The following is a 16,829-nucleotide window of genomic DNA, read 5'->3' as shown; positions in this document are numbered from 1 at the left end:
GTGTATGTGGAAAAGTACCTTTGGTCCATGGTGGTTAGTCCTTGGAAGTTGTGCCTATGGTTTCGGACCATTGTGTCTCGACGGGCGTGTCGATCCCTAGTTTTGAAGTTGATGGTATTGTGTTTCTATGGTTTTGGCTCTTGGTATTGAACAAGGCCTAAGGCTATATAAGGAGAAGATCACTAGGCAAAGAGATGTGTGTGGGTGTCTGACGCAGTGAGAGGATCTGGTATTGCTGGTTATCTGTTCGGGATGCTTGGCAAGGGTCGGATCTGACAGCAAAGGCAGAAGTAATCATTTCTAGATCTGCACGCGGGTTGCCTTTGGAGAAAGCGCGTATACACGCGGTTTTGGTACAGTGAAGTAGCGTATGCATGATAAGGGTTGATATTTCAGGTTGTTGCTGATTCTGGTGGTTGTTGCAGAGTTCTAGATTCTGGTTTGGGTTCTGTGTTCTTGATGACAGGGTTTCAGTGATTCGGTATTGGGTTGTTTAATGAATTATGATGCAAGTATAAGTTGATGATTGTATTGCGGTAATGTTTGCTTTGTACTCTTGGATCCAGTCTGAAAATTGATGAAACGTGGTCCCTGAAGGTTGTAGGGTCAGCACCTACGTACTAGTAAATGGATCAGCTAGTACAAGAGCTGAGGGAGTTGTAGCTCCCTTCCAGAAGTAGTTGGAAAACGAAAGAGAGGGTTGTAGCCCTCTGCAGGTTGTAGCCTGCATACTGGTAAAGGATTGCACCAGTATATTGTAAAAGAAGTTTCTCATTAAAGAAGAAAGAGACGAATTGCAGCAGGTGGTTTTCACCCACATTGGGTTTCCACCTTATATCATGGTGTTCATGTGTGTGGCTCTTGTGTGATGTTCTGTTCTGTTATACTGCACCTGTTTACTGTTAAATTGCTTAATAATGTTCTGATGCATTTACTGAAGATAAGATTAACTGAATCATAAGATATCTGCATATACGCTAGTTGCTTTAGACACAGTCGCGTGTACACGCGGATTCACTTAACTGAAGTCGCGTATATGTTTCTGAGTTTGAAATTGAAAAGGTTTTATTGATCTGATAATACTGATTCACCCCCCCTCTCAGTATTATTTCCAACAACAACTAAAGCTGAAAACTATGATTCAAAATAGGATAACCATCATGATCTCATGACTACAACAAGCTGTTAAAAGGATCTTGAAAAGCATGTGAAAAGGACATATCTCGATGATCAGAAAAAAGATCGGAACAACTGTGAAGCTAAATTGTTTCCTCTTCATGAGCTAGAGGCAACACATTGGCATGTTCCTCCACCTTTTTCCCTGCTTCCACCATTGTTGATTGGGTGAAATGATCCTTCCAGTGTAACCAATCGAGTAGATGGTTACTTACTGAAATTCTGCTCTCACTTACCTCGAGCAGGCATAATAATGTATATGCAGGAAAATCACAATGAAAATTGAAACAAAGATTTATGTTGATAAACAAATCAACATTAATCTTCTCCAATGCTTGCAAAAGACTGTCCAAGGGATCTTGAAAATTATGAAGCATTACCTTTTGTGAATCAATAAAAGGAGAAGAATAAGAATTATTTCCATATGGCTCTAACAAATTAGCAAAAGGATACTCCATAATATTTTCAACATCATAAGTGTCCTTATCTATGGGATGTGGGGAAAACTCCTTTTCATCAATAGACCTTTCATTTTCTAAACCTTGAGGAATATTTGTATATGCAAGGGGATCTAAAACAACTTCTTCTTTATCACTATTCTCCTCTTCATAATCACTTGGAAACTGGAAAGACTGTACAATAACATCATCATTCTTAATGGATGGAATATGGATTTGAAAATTAAGAATATGATTTATTTCTTCTTTGGTCAATGGAGGAAGTACTCTTTGTTTTTTTGGACAAAAAAACAATTTTCGTCTTTCCCTCCTAAAGTTTGACAATGATGTTGAATATCTTCATTAATATCAAGCAAAGGAGTATATAAATTTTCATCAGACTGCTGATTCATTTCATGTGATTCCTTTTGAGTATCAAGATGAAAAATTCCTTCATCTTCCAGAAAAGAGGAAGCGACTATATGCTGACTATGATATTGTCTATCAAAGTGACTGGCTTCTCCAAACTGTTGTTGAAGAGAAAAATCAGAGAATGATTCAATGATTTCTTCATCATCCATACATTCGATATCATCAATACTTTCAAGATATGCAATGAAACCTTCACTATAATCACAACAACTTTGTAAAGGAAGATAAGACTTCACATAATGGTTGGAGAACACATTATGGAAATATTTTAGAGAAAATAAGCTTCCTTCTGGTAACCCTTCATACCATACCTTCGCTTTATATTCAAGGGTAGCCATAAACAACTTCATGAGACAGTCTTTAGGAAACTCAACTCTTATTCTACACACATGTACATGAAACCTTACTAAATGAAAAGTAGCATCATCTTCTTGTTCATTTTTAAATATAGGAAGATTTGTAAAGTAGTCAACATGAGGCATAGGATTTAGAAATCCAGGGATTTAAGATCGATCCATAGAAGCATACCTGGGATTTCTTCTTGCAGTAGAACTCATCTTGACAAAAATGAAGTCACCAAGAAGGTTTTAAAACTACTAGTTCTTGAAAAGTTGAGTCATCATGAAAATTTTGAACCTTTGGATTCGTTGACACTGGAGTCGCCCGGTGAATAATTTCAACCTTCTTGTGTCTGATCACTGTTCACCATCGCAATCATATCTAAATCATTGTCGTTCTTTCCTGGGGAAGATAAAGCTTTTGCTCCCCCGCAATGGCGCCAATATGTTATCACTCCTCCGGATCTCCAAGGCTCAGGAAGAGTTGAGATGAGGTAACCACAAACCAAACTTTGACTTGGTATCTAGCCCTACCAAGTTGGAGAGGGCTCTCTCCACAAAATCACAACCAAGAGGGCTAGATGAATTAGAATTTTAGGGTAGTTATGATATGCAGAAGGGTTTCCTTGTTTGAAATTGGGTTGCTGGATGAGGATTAGGTCAAAGAGACTAGGTCAGGGCCAATAAGAGTATGATTGCAAACATCTGATGGAGCAAGGTAGGTAGATGCTCAAACCCTTTAATGTTCTTGAGTGAGATGGATCAGAATCGCGAGGTTCTAGAAAGAGAAATAAAAGCATGTATTCTTTCTAAACTGAAGAAAATGGACAAATTATGAAAATTCCCCCAAAACAGAGAATGTAAGATGTATTCTGCTCATCAACTTGAAAATCAACATATCATATAAGTGAAATGAATCATGAGAGTAAAAATCATTCAAACATATGTAACATAAAAAGAAACTATGTCAAAAATCCATACCACAGGTATTCCATCAAAATAGCTACAACTCAATCATTAAATTTCTGCCAAATACTGATTACACTAGAATCTTTGATCAATACAACAACATCCAAATGAGTCCCACCTATAGAATGAATGAAAAATTACATGATATAGGCCTAAAACAAACTCCTCCCAGCCTCAGCGATCGAATCCATGAGAGGAGGAGCAGTTCCACCAAAAACTAAGTTGAAAGCTGAAGTGTAGGGAGGTCCAAGTGACTCATCCCTAACTTAAGTGAACTGATTCATTACACCTCATTGAGTCCATTTACCTAATGTATTTACCCTAGGTAACAATAAAAACATGATAATTACATTTACTTTCATCAATTACATAAGTAAAAACTTGATTTCCCAAGATAAAAGTAAAAAATGCAGTGAAAATTGAAAAATATCAGACATTTGTCAAATGTGCCATTTTTGTGCCAGGCATGCCATCTCTTTTCCAGACGCACCCTCCATCTTGCAGCTTGATTTTGAGTGCCTTCTTGGTGTCCAAATTGAGCTCAAGATAGTCTGGTGGAAATCTTATCCTGTCTACATTTGAGGTATGTATTTAGTTTGCAAAATGGAGTTGATTTGTCCCCTCAAAACGTATTTCTCCCAAGACTTCTCAGCGCGCAATGCCAAGGTGAAAAAGGAGGCATAACATTGATATTTTATGTGTATTTCCACCTTTTCACCTGCCAGTTGTGAGAACCAAGCCTAGAAAAGTTGTTTTCTGGAATGTATTCATCATTTTTCATCTATTGGTGGTCTTCATTTAGCCAAAGAGTTCCTCAAACAAGAGTGCAACGCGCTAGGCATTCTAGCTGTCACAAAATTGTCTTGAAATGCACAACATTTCCAAAATTGTCAAAAATGTAGCAAAACTTGTCAAAATTTACTGAGTGATGACTGATGATAATGGTTATGCAAGGAGTGAGGCTTCAGCAAGGATATCAAGCCTCCCTTCCTCTTTTTTCATTTTTAGGGTTTCAATTTTTGCATTGGCCTTTCTTAAGTTTTGACCTTGCAATCTTGTTTCTCTTGGCATAGTGTTTTTCCATCCTCCTTTGTATGTCATTCTCTGTTGTCTATCTTCCTCCTCCAATCTATCTTCCTCCTCACTGTAATTTCTATTCTCTTCTTCTGCCATGGTGTCTTAGTGTCTAAAACCCTAGGGAGATGAATTGGGAGTGAAATGTAGGTTTAGGGAGTGGGGAATGGGATGGAAAAAATTAGGGAGATGGGGGAAGGGATTATCAAATTGAGGGAGGTGATAGGGAGTAGAAATGTTGTGGGATTTGGGAATAGGAATTTTATTATAGGTATAGGGATTTGGGAGCCTAGGAAATTGAATTACCTAGGTCTTAGGGTTTAGGGGATAAAGGGCTTTGGGGAAAGGGAATGGTAGTGTAAGGGTAGGGATAGGGTTTTTAGATATGTAGGAAGGGTTGTGAAAGTCTTAGGAAGTATATTTGGAAATTGGTAATGAAACTAGGGTTTTTAGCAAGGAAGACACCAAATTTTGCATCGAACATTAAAACACAATGAAATCATTGTTTAGGAGTGCAAGGAGGCAAGAAATTTGTCATACTCACTTGCAAGATGATGGAACAAGGCTTTGCTGAAAGTTTAGAGTGATGACACTCTGTTTTGAATCTTCGTGAGAAATTCAAGCAGGTGTGTAGCGCAATGAACAGGCATGCCCTTCTTCTGCCAAGTGCACAGTGCATAACACATGCATGTAGTGCAATGAATAGGCAAGCAGTGCTAACTTAAAATAAACTTTTGAGTGGCTTCCCAAAGTCCAAATTGAGCTCATGATAGCTCGTTGGAAATATATCTCTCTTGGCTATACAGTAGACCTATCAAGCACTTAAAATGATCAAGTATAGCCTATCAAAAATCAATTCTTCCAAGACTGGTCAAAAAGTGTAGAATGGGGGTGCAAAAATGTAGTGTGCTCTTGCAGGAAACTTTTGGAGGCCTTACTGAAATCTAAATTGAGCTCATGATAACTCATTGGAAATCTCTTCCAGTCTAGTTGTCATTTGGCCTTGAAATTTCGATGCTTGGCATGTGGAACTCTAAGTTGGTATCTTTGGAGTCATGAACTTATTACAATTTGAATAACATAAAATTACATAATGAAAAATATAAAAATTTACATTTGAACTCGAAATGACATGATGAAATAACCATTTCTCTTTACAAATCATATTCACATGGTGAAGAGAGGTTACTGATCATTTGACATTTGCTGGATTCATGCAATGGAGTGGAATTTTATTGAATCATGAAAATCCTAATGACATAATGAAAACCTTGAATGGATTGACCTTTGATGACATGACTGATGTGATGGCATGATGTCATTAACTTTATGGATAATGGATACTCAGCAAGGTATGGAAGCGTGCCTACACGTAATTAAATTTGAGGGAGACTCATGATTTTTATTTTTATTTTAAGACTACCATCAGTGAGTGAATTTTGGAATGCAACCTAGTGGAATGACAAAATTTCTGTATGAGACCCTAATATGAAATGAAAAGAAGATCTTTGATCACTGATGGTAGGATGTAAATACTGACACTAACATTGGCTCCAGCTGGGGATGGTAGCTCCTTGGAGGTGCCAAGAAAACCATAGACCAAGTGCCTATCCATTGGGTATGGAGTCAAAAACTAACAACCAAACGAAGCACTGAAAACTTCAATCCAAACTATCATATCATCAGAGTCTTAAGGAATTCTCCTCGAGCTTCAAACCTTGATGAATTTTGTTGTCACTCACTGAAAACTGAACTTGAAAGAAAGTTGCTGATGAAACAAAATCCACACCCTATTTTATTCTAACTGTTGAAAATGACTACTAAATCAGGTAAAGGAAAAGTGCTAATGAATCCAATCAAGCAACTTGATACCTGATTGTCCTCTATTTACACTATCTACAAAAAACTTGAAGATTGGAAACTCAACATATAACTAAAGCTGAAAACTAAGATTCAAAACAAGATAACGATCATGATCTGATGACTACAACAAACCGGTAAAAGGATCTTGAAAATCATGTGCAAGGGATAGATATTGATGATCAACAGAAAGATCAGAACAACTGTCAAGTTGAATTGTTTCCTCTTCATGACCCAAAGGCAAAACATTGGCATGTTCCCCCACTTTTTTCCCTTCTTCCACCATTGCTGATTGAGTGAAATGATCCTTCCAGTGTAACCAATCTAATAGATGGTTACTTACTAAAATTCTGCTCTCACTTACCTCAAGCAGGCAGAATGATGTATATGTAAGCAACTCACAATGAAAACTGAAACCAAGATTTATGTTGATAAACAAAACAACATTCATCTTCTCCAATTCTTTCAAAAGAATGTCCAAGGGATATTGAAAATTATGAAGCATTACCTTTTGTGAATCAATAAAAGGAGAAGAATAAGCATTATTTCCATATGGTTGTAACAAATTAGCAAAAGGATCCTCCGTAATATTTTCAACAGCATAAGTGTCCATATCTATGGGATCTGGGGAAAACTCCTTTTCATCAACATACCTTTCATTTTATGAACCTTGAGGAAGATTTGTATCTACAAGGGGCTCTAAAACAGCTTCTCATTTATCACTTTTCACCTCTTCATAATCACTTGGAAACTGGCAAGACTATATAATAACATCATCATTCTTAATGGATGGAATATGGATTTGCAAATTAAGAATATTACTTATTTCTTCTTCAGTCAAAGGAGGAAGTACTCTTTGTTTTCTTTGGACAAAACAATAATTGTCTTCTTTTCCTCCTAAAGTTTGACAAGGATGTTGAATATCTTCATTAATTTCAAGCAAAGGAGTATATAAATTTTCATCAGACTCCTGATTTATTTCATGTGATTCCTTTTGACTATCAAGATGCAAAATTCATTCAAGTAAAGAGGAAGCTACTGTATGCTAACTATGATCTTGTGTATCAAAGTAACTAGCTTCTTTAGACTATTGTTGAAGGGAAAAATCAGAGAAGGCTTCAATGTTTTCCTCATCATCGATGCATTCGATATCATCAATACTTTCAATATATGCAATGAACCCTTCACTATAATCACAACAACTTTGTAAAGAAAGATAAGACTTCACATAATGGCTGGAGAACACATGATGGAAATATTTTAGAGAACATAAGCTTCCTTTTGGTAACCCTTCATACCATACCCTAGGTTTATCTTCAAGGGTGACCATAAACAACTTCATGAGATAGTCCTTAGGAAACTCAAATCTTAGTCTACATACATGTACATGAAACCTTACTAAATGAAAAGTAGCATCATCTTCTTGTTCATTTTTAAATATAGGAATATTTCTAAACTAGTCAACATGAGTCATAGGATTTGGAAATCCAGGGATCTAAGATCGATCCATAGGAGTATACCTGATATTTCTTCTCGCAGTAGAACTCATCTTGGCAACAATGAAGTCACCAACAAGGTTTTCAAACTACTGGTTCTTGAAAAGTGGAGTCGCCATGAAAACTATGAATCTTTGGATTCGTCAACATTGGAGTCTCCAGGTGAATGATTTCAACCTTCTTGTGCCTGATCACTGTTCACTACGGAAACAACACCGGTATGTTATCACTCCTCTGGATCTCCAAGTCTGAGGAAGAGTCAAGCTGAGGTAACCAAAGACCAACCTTTTGACTTGGTATCTAGACCTACCAAGCCGGAGAGGGCTCTCTCCATAAAATCACAGCCAATAGGTCTGGATGAATTAGGATTTTAGTCTAGTTTTGATGTGCATAAGGGTATGATTGTTTGAAATTAGGTTGCTAGATGAGGATTAGATCAAAGAGACTAGGTCAGGGCCAATAAGAGTATGATTATAGACATCTGATGGAGCAAGGTAGGTAGACACTCAATCACTTTAAGGCTATTGAGTGAGATGGATTATACTGGTGAGGTGCTAGAGAGATCAATACAAGTATGTATTCTTTCTAAACTGAAGAAAATGGACAAATTATGAAGATTTCCCCAAAACAAAGCATGTAACATGTATTCTGCTCATCAACTTGAAAATCAACATATCATAGAAGTGAAATGAATCATGAGAGTACAAAAAATTCAAATATATGAAACATAAGAAGAAACTATGTCAAAATTCCATACCACAGGTATTCCACCAAAATAGCTGCAACTCATTCATTAAATTTATGCCAAATATTGATTACGCTAATGTCTCTAATCAATACAACAACATCCAACTGAATCCCACCTGTAAAATGACTGAAAAATTACATGATATAGGCCTCAAACAAACTCCTCCCAGTCTTAGGGGTCAAATCCATGAGAGGAGGAGCAGTTCCACCAAAAACTGAGCTGAAAGCTAAACTGTAGGGAGGTACAAGTGACTCATCCCTAACTTACGTGAACTGATTCATTACACCGCATTAAGTCTATTTAACTAATGTATTTACCCTAGATAACACTAAAAACATGATAATTACATTTACTTTCATCAATTACATAAGTAAAAACTTGATTTCCCAAGATAAAATTAAAAAATGGAATGAAACTTGAAAAATATCAGACATTTGTCAAACACGCCATTTTTGTGCCAAGAGCGCCATCTCTTTTCCAAGTGCACCCTCCATGTTGTAGCTTGATTTTAAGTGCCTTCCCGGTGTCCAAAATGAGCTCAGGACATCTCGTTGGAAATATTATCCTATCAAATTTCCAGATATGTCTTTATTTTGCAGAATGGAGTTGATTTCACTCCTAAAAAAGTATTTCTCCCAAGATTGCTCAATGCGTAGCGCCAAGGTGAAAAAGGAGGCAGAACATTGATTTTTTTATGTGTTTTTTCACCTTTTCATCTGTCAGTTGTACAATCCAAGCCTAGCAAAGTTTTTTTTGGAATGTATTCATCATTTTTCATCTACTATTGGTCTTCATTTGTCCAAAAAGTTCCTCAAATAAAAGTGCAATGCCCTAGGCATTCTAGGGGTCACAAAATTGTCTTGAAATGCACAAAATTTCCAAAATTTCCAAAAATGCAACAAAACTTGTCAAAATTTGCTGAGTGATGACTAATGATAAGGGTTATGCATGGAGTGAGGCTTCAGCAAGGATATCAAGCCTCCCTTCCTTTTTTTTCATTTTTAGGGTTTCAATTTTTACATTGGCCTTTCTTAAGTTTTGACCTTGTAATATTATTTCTCTTGGCATAGTGTTTTATTATCCTCCTTTGTATGCCATTATTTGTTGTCTATCTTCCTCCTTCAATCTATCTTCCTCCTCACTATAATTCTTGTTCTCTTCTTTTTCCATGGTGTCTTAATGTCTAAAACCATAGGGACATGAATTGGGAGTGAAATGTAGGTTTATGGAGTGGGGAATGGGATGTAAAAAATTAGGGAGATGGGTGAAGGGATGATCAAATTGAGGGAGGTGATAGGGAGTAGAAATTTTGTGGGATTTGGGAATAGGAATTTTATTATAGGTATTGGGATTTGGGAGCCTAGGAAATTGAATTACCTAGGTCTTAGGGTTTGGGGATAAAGGGTTCTGAGAAAGGGAATGGTAGTGTAAGGGTAGGGATAGGGTTTTTAGATATGTAGGAAGACTTTTGAAAGTATTAGGAAGTAAATTTGGAATTAAAATAGGGTTATTAGCAAGGAAGACACCAAATTTTGCATAGAACATTAAAACACAATGAAATCATTGTTTAGGAGTGCAAGGAGGCAAGAAATTTGTTATAATCACTTGCAAGATGATGAAACAAGGATTTTCTAAAATTTTAGAGTGATGGCACTCTATTTTGAAGCTTAGTGAGCAATTCAGGCAGGTGTGCAATGCAATGAACATGCACGCCCTCCTTCTACCAGGCGCGCAGTGAAAAACATAGGCTCGAAGTGCAATGAACATGCTTGCAATGCTGACTTCAAATCAACTATTGAGTACCTTCCAGAAGTCCAAATTGAGCTCAGGATAGCTCGTTGGAAATATCTCTCTCTTGGCTAGATAATGGACCTATTAAGCACTAAAAATTATCAAGTATATCCCCTCAAAAATCAATTATCCCAAGACTAGTGAAAAAGTGCAGAATGGGGGTGAAAATCCTTCATCTCATCATGAAATATGTGCTACTGTATAACTATTCATATGAGGCCAGAATGTTGGTGATGAATGAGGTGAGTCATTTGTTACTATGGATGATCATCCAAACTTGTGCTTTCTCCAACTCTTCCTGTTGCCTTGTTTTCTTTGCTAATTTAGATGGTGCCCCTTTGTGTTTCATTGGCCTCTCATGCATGAAATAAATGGTTGTTGTACAACCTTGAGATATTTAGCATTATATTTGCACTTTTTTTTTCACGTCGTGCAAGAAAAACACTACTTTATGCATGGTGAAAGCCTCCTCATAAAGGCTTCACATGGTTTCTCCCAATGTTGATACTTCACCAAGTGTGTCTGCTTTAAGTTCGTCCAGATATACCTATCTAGATATACCTATGTGGGAGTTGTTCTCTGGACCTCTTGTTAGAGCTACTCAATTTTTTGCCTTGCAGTAGTCAAGTTCTTTGACATTTTTCTATTCTTGGTCATGAGGTAATATGTGTTTGACTTGGTATCACCTGTGAAGGCCAAGTTGGGTACAACAATGGCTTCTAGATTTCTCCTGACATATGTTACAATCACCCTTTCTCTAATTAATGAAGGAGATGTTAGATCATTTGAAAAATGTTTCTTTTTCATTTGTACAATCTCTTTTGAAGCTCATTGTAATTCAAATTGTACATATCCTTGATTGGACCATCATCAAGAGAAATAATTTCCTCTTCTTTGCTTAGAGCTTTCTTTGTTGTCAGAGAAGGGGGAGATTAAATGGTGGCCTATTGAATTCTTGAAATAAGATCAATGTATTGGTTTAGTAGCTCTTGTTCCACCTCCATGTATTGAATAAAAATCAGTACTTTGATTTCCTAAGCAAGTTCCTTCCCCTGCATATGTTTTCTCTCCTCTTCTAGTAGTTAGTTATTATCTTATTCTTCGGCCTGTTTCCATGCTTCTTCTTCTTGTTTCCACCTATCTTCTTCCAATCTTTTTTGTGGTTGTTCTTCCCTCTACTTCATCTCTTCTTCCTATTTCCTCTGTTTCCTCCTCTTTTTTGTTGTTATGACTACTTTCAGGATGGTTGGATCTTCTTTCACCTTGTGGCTTTTCTCTTCCACTGGACTATATGCAAATTTCCTCTTTCCCTTTTAACACATTAGGTTGCTCCTTTCTATTGTTTCCACATCTGGAGTGAATTATTTCTGAGGAGTAACTTGCGATGTTCCTGCAAAGATGACTGGTTCATGGGATTTGGAGGCATTGTAGCAATTCTTGAACTCTTCCTCCTCGGGCCTATAAAATGTCCTGCTTGGGCACTGGAAATGAATCCTCACACAGCGTTATTTGCAAACATTCATGGGATTGTATGGATTGAATTCCAAATGACCAAATGATAATTTCGCTATCTCCTTGCCTTCAGTATCTAGAACCTTCAAATTATTGATCTTGTACAATCTAATTTACAAAGGAAGAACAAGAAAGGGTGCCTTATTCTTCCTGTGCAAAAATCTTGATAACCTCATGGAGAGATGATAAGAAATTTCTTGCATGACTAGCTTGTTGGTGGCATACCTTGGCAAAATATGTGGATAATTCTGACCTCCAAACACTTTGAGGAAAGTGTCATTCAATGAGGAAAACTAATATGCTAATTTTGACATTGTTTCCATTGCCCCATGGGACCAACAAGGTGGATCTTCCTGAAAGATTAACCTCTAAAATAGAACGAGGAAGTGATCTGTCAACTTTTCCATTACTCCTTTATATCTACAATCCAAAAGTAGCTTGCAGTAAATGTGTACAACAAGTTCTTTTGGTGAACAGGTCCAACTCATGCCAGGAAAATGGTTCTGAGCATAGATTGCATATAGAAGCTAGGAAGACATGTAGAACCTAGCTTGCTTACACTTGAGAGGGTTTCTATTATTATTTACATGGGTCCTCAATTTTTGAACCAAAAAATTTGACCAGTTGAATGGTTTTCCTTCATTCATAGCCTAGTTAAGAAAGAATTCCCAACCTTTTGGAAAGGTCTTAGTACTGCTTTGGCCATATATTTGAAAACATAAGATTATCAAGTATTGATAAGCCTTCCTGAGATATTTTGTCTTGTAAGTGTTTCTTGGTGTTTGGCGATATTTGGAAGTCTCTTTCACCTAACTTTTAACGATATCCTTTCTTCTCAGGTAGTTGATGAGGACATAGAAATGGGAATCCATGTAACATTATGGCAGGGAAAAATGATACATACTCTAATAATCATGTGCTATAGAAGATGCAAGCCTTTTTCCACTTGCACTGTTGAGATTCATGGCCTTGTTATATATATGGGCCAATATCCAGCTGACAATGTCTGCACATGGAAAAACTAGGTACCTACATGGAATATTGTGAAATACTGACCTTTGGACATTGATGTACACCTATTGGTCTTCTAGATGTTGTTTGAATATTTTTGGTGAGAATAACCCATTCACCTTCTATCATGTAATGTATAACTCCTTTTCTATAAACAACTGAGTGTCTGAGAAAATTGGAAAATTCACTGGAGTACTCTCAACTACCTCCCTGGTGTTGCTCTCTGTACTGTCCATTGAGACAGATCTCTTGGGAGCCATAGTGACAATAAATGATCAAGAGAAGTGATAAAAAGTTTGCAGTACCTGTAGGGTAAAAATGCACTCATGGAAAAAATAAATTAGCTCAAGCAAACTAACTCACAAAGAAAAATCAAAGCAGCAACCACAATATTGAGAGGGAAAAATGCACAGTTCTTGGACCTAGGGAAGAAATTGGCCTCATGAACTACACATTGTGTAGTCTTCGCAGTCAGGGGAGAGGCTTGAGATTTCACAATGTGTAGTCGAAGCCTAGGATAACTAAGGGGGATACTGCGCATTTCGTAGTCTCCGTGGCCAAGGATGAGGCTTGAGCCTTGAAACTGTGCAATGTGCAGTTGGGCAAGCCAGGGACTACACATTGTGTAGTCTTAGAGGCCAAGCATGAGGCTTGAGCCTCAGAGTTGCGCAATGCCCAATTGATCATGGAAACTTCTCGCCAAGTAAAGGGTAGATCTACCCTAGAAGAGGATGGGAAAGTGGAAGATATAAGTGGTTGTGTAAGTAAGAGTGCAGATTCGACTAAGCGAAATATAGTTAAGTGAAAATCAAGTGCATTAAATCAACATGAAAAAGGAAAAATAAGCATGCATAGGAAGTCACTTTAACGACGACCACTAATGGGTAAAAACAAGAAGTTGATGTGACACTTGTAAAATGTGAATGATAGAATGAACTAACACTTGCACAAGCTAATATAAGATAAAACACCAGAAACTATGAAGAGAAATAAGAAAAACTCACCTCGAAAAGCGTCGCAAACTCCACAGAAGGTTCCTTGATCTCCTTGGTAAGTTAAAATATCTAAGATAAAATATCTAAATGAGGTTTAGTGGTGTCTATTATATAGATATAGGTTGGTTAGGGTTTCTAACGCACATGCCTAAAATCAAAGAAAAAGTGCCACTTGTCTGAAATTCATAATTAATAACTTATTGGATTGAACTAGAAATCAATTGGGACACTCTTATTTTTTAAGGATGCTAACTCTGCTTTTTTGGGAAACATCTTTTTCACACTAGAAAAGGATGTTGTGCTATTCACAGGCTCAAGGGGTTGGGAAATTCCTTGCCTTAGTGACTTGCGTAGTTTATGAGGGGAAGGATAGATTTGCTCAATTTCTGAGCTAAAGGTCAGGCTTCCTTCTAGGATTGCACAATTATTGAGCTCAAGGCTAGCCTGCCTCTCTATATTGTGCAATTTAGACCCTCAAGGCTGGTGTTCCTTCAAATATTGCACAATTTCTGAATGGAAGACCGACAAAGATGCAAAGTCAAGGCAAGAGATGGTTTTTGCTTGAAAAGGTCCTGGTCGAGATACAAACAAGACATCACAAGCACTGCATGAAATATAATTCCTTAATATAGCATGAATACTTGACGACAGTGAATGACAAGCTCCTATGGATAGAAGGGAGGCTCCAAAATCTGTTGAAAATAATACTGAGAGGGGGGGTGAATCAGTATTATCAAGTTCCTTTAATAAATCTTCCTTATTTATACTTTGAATTATTTTTGCATGTCAGTACCATAAAATAATGAGCATGAACAAAGAAAACAGATAGTCACACCAAAGAACACCAGATGTAAGGTGGAAACCCAATGTGGGTGAAAACCACCTGCTGCAATATGTCTCTATCTTCTTTGAAATTAGAAACTCCTTTTACAATGGTTTCGTATTGATGCAGTCCTTTACCAGTACGCAGGCTGCAACCTGCAGAGAGCTACAACTCTCTCTCGTTTTCCAGTCTCTCCTGGAAGGGAGCTACAACCCCCTACTTCTTTTCTTTCAAGGATCACTTTTCATAAATTTTCAAACTAGATCCATAAACATCAAGAGATCATCAAGTACAAGTAAATCACCCAGTCAACTGCAGTAACCAGATCAACAATAACAGTAAACTAAACCCAGAACACCTTATCAACAGAGAAAAGTCAGCCAACAAAAGATCTTAAGACAGATACGCAGTTTTTCTTTCTCTGGCCTGCGAGCGTATGCACTTCACCTTCTGCTCCCCTGCGTATACCCACAGAGACCCTTCTGTCGCACCGCGTACCCACGCACTGTTTCTTCAATCACGCTGTGTACTGTTACTGTAGGCACGCACCCACAGATACTATCGCACCGCGTACTGCTACTGCAGCCACGCACCCACAGATGCTATCGTGCCGCGTACCCATGCACCTGCGGCTTCTGAAGCGCCGTGTACTTTCCCTGTGCCCACGCACCTGAACCTCTGTTGCGCTGCGTATCCACGCACTGCGCCTTCTTCTGCTCTGTGTACCCACGCACTTGCATTGTTAATCACCTGCGTACCTCTGGTTAGGGCTGAATTGGCAGTCCACTAGTGTGCTACAGATCGTCAGATGCCAAGATCTGATCATGCGCTCGAGAGATCACCCTTCATAGATTTGCTTTCAACTTTTCTTTTATATAGATCAATCTTTTAAAACAATAACCCAATATTTCAGATCTTTAGATATTCAATTTGCAAAAGATACTTAGCCAAGTGATCTCCTTTTCTTTGTATATGCAAGCTCTTCCTAAAAACATGGATCAATACCATAGATAACCAATACAAGGGGCCCAAAAACATGGGGCTCAATAATAATAATAATATAAGACAATACCATGGGCCAAAACCATAGAATCAAGAACGGCGGGCTAAATACCACGGGCCAAACATAGGAAACCCTACGTGAACGCGCTTCTCTGCCTTGAAGTAAGTGAACTGGGGGTACGCAACTTTTGAACGGGTTACCTGCGTGTGTGGCCGCAGTCCCTTCATGGCGTACCTGCGGGTACGCACCTTTTGAACTATTCTCCTGCGTACTTCTTAATTTCCAACATTTTGAGATCCTGATCAGGTGTTGCCATCAAGTACAACATCTGTAACATACAGCCATACAAGAATCATAATGCCAACAATCTCCCCCTTTGGACTTGATGGCAACCTCAAAATCATGGCAACCTCAAAATCTTCAACGTCATTCTCCCCCTTTGACATCAAGGGCAAAGGGTTATGCTCCCCCTAAGAACATGCTCCCCCTGACTATAAACCAAATCTGCAAATAAGAACCATATGCCACCAAAACACCATAAATGACCATGAAAGAGATAGAGACATATTGCAGCAATATTCAGACCAGTATCCATGATGTACTTCCTCCATAATGCCAACAATGCATTATATGCTCCCCCTGAACCTGTGCCATTCGATTTTCAACCAATCCACAACCCAGCAAATGTACGCATATACCCCAAATGAACCTTGCATACAACCAACCATCAGAAGAGATTCAACAGGATGATGCATCAACAACCCCCAGCTTTTGCCTGAGGTATTCAAAGGTCTCCCTGGGCAATGGTTTGGTGAGTATATCAGCAACTTGTTCCTTAGAAGGAACATACTCCAACTTGACCTTTTGTTCTAGTACTTGTTCCCGGAGAAAATGATACTTGATCGGTATGTGCTTGGTCTTTGAATGCATGACTGGGTTCTTTGAAATGCTGATTGCACTTGTGTTATCACATAAGATGGAGATAGGTGGTGTACAAGTGATTTGAAAGTCCTGCAAGGTCTGCATCATCCAAAGGAGTTTAGTGCAGCAAGATGCAGCAGCAACATATTTTGCTTCAGCTGTAGACAAGGCAATCGAACTCTGTTTCTTGCTGAACCAAGATACTAATCTGGAACCCATAAAGAACGCACCACCACTTGTGCT

The sequence above is a fragment of the Pinus tabuliformis genome, chromosome 6 (genome assembly GCF_031772625.1).
Source record: "Pinus tabuliformis cultivar Carrire ecotype Pingquan chromosome 6, CPIR1, whole genome shotgun sequence".
In the NCBI taxonomy this organism is placed as follows: domain Eukaryota; kingdom Viridiplantae; phylum Streptophyta; class Pinopsida; order Pinales; family Pinaceae; genus Pinus; species Pinus tabuliformis.
The sequence above is the reverse complement of the archived record's forward strand: the minus strand, read 5'-3'. Positions refer to the sequence as shown.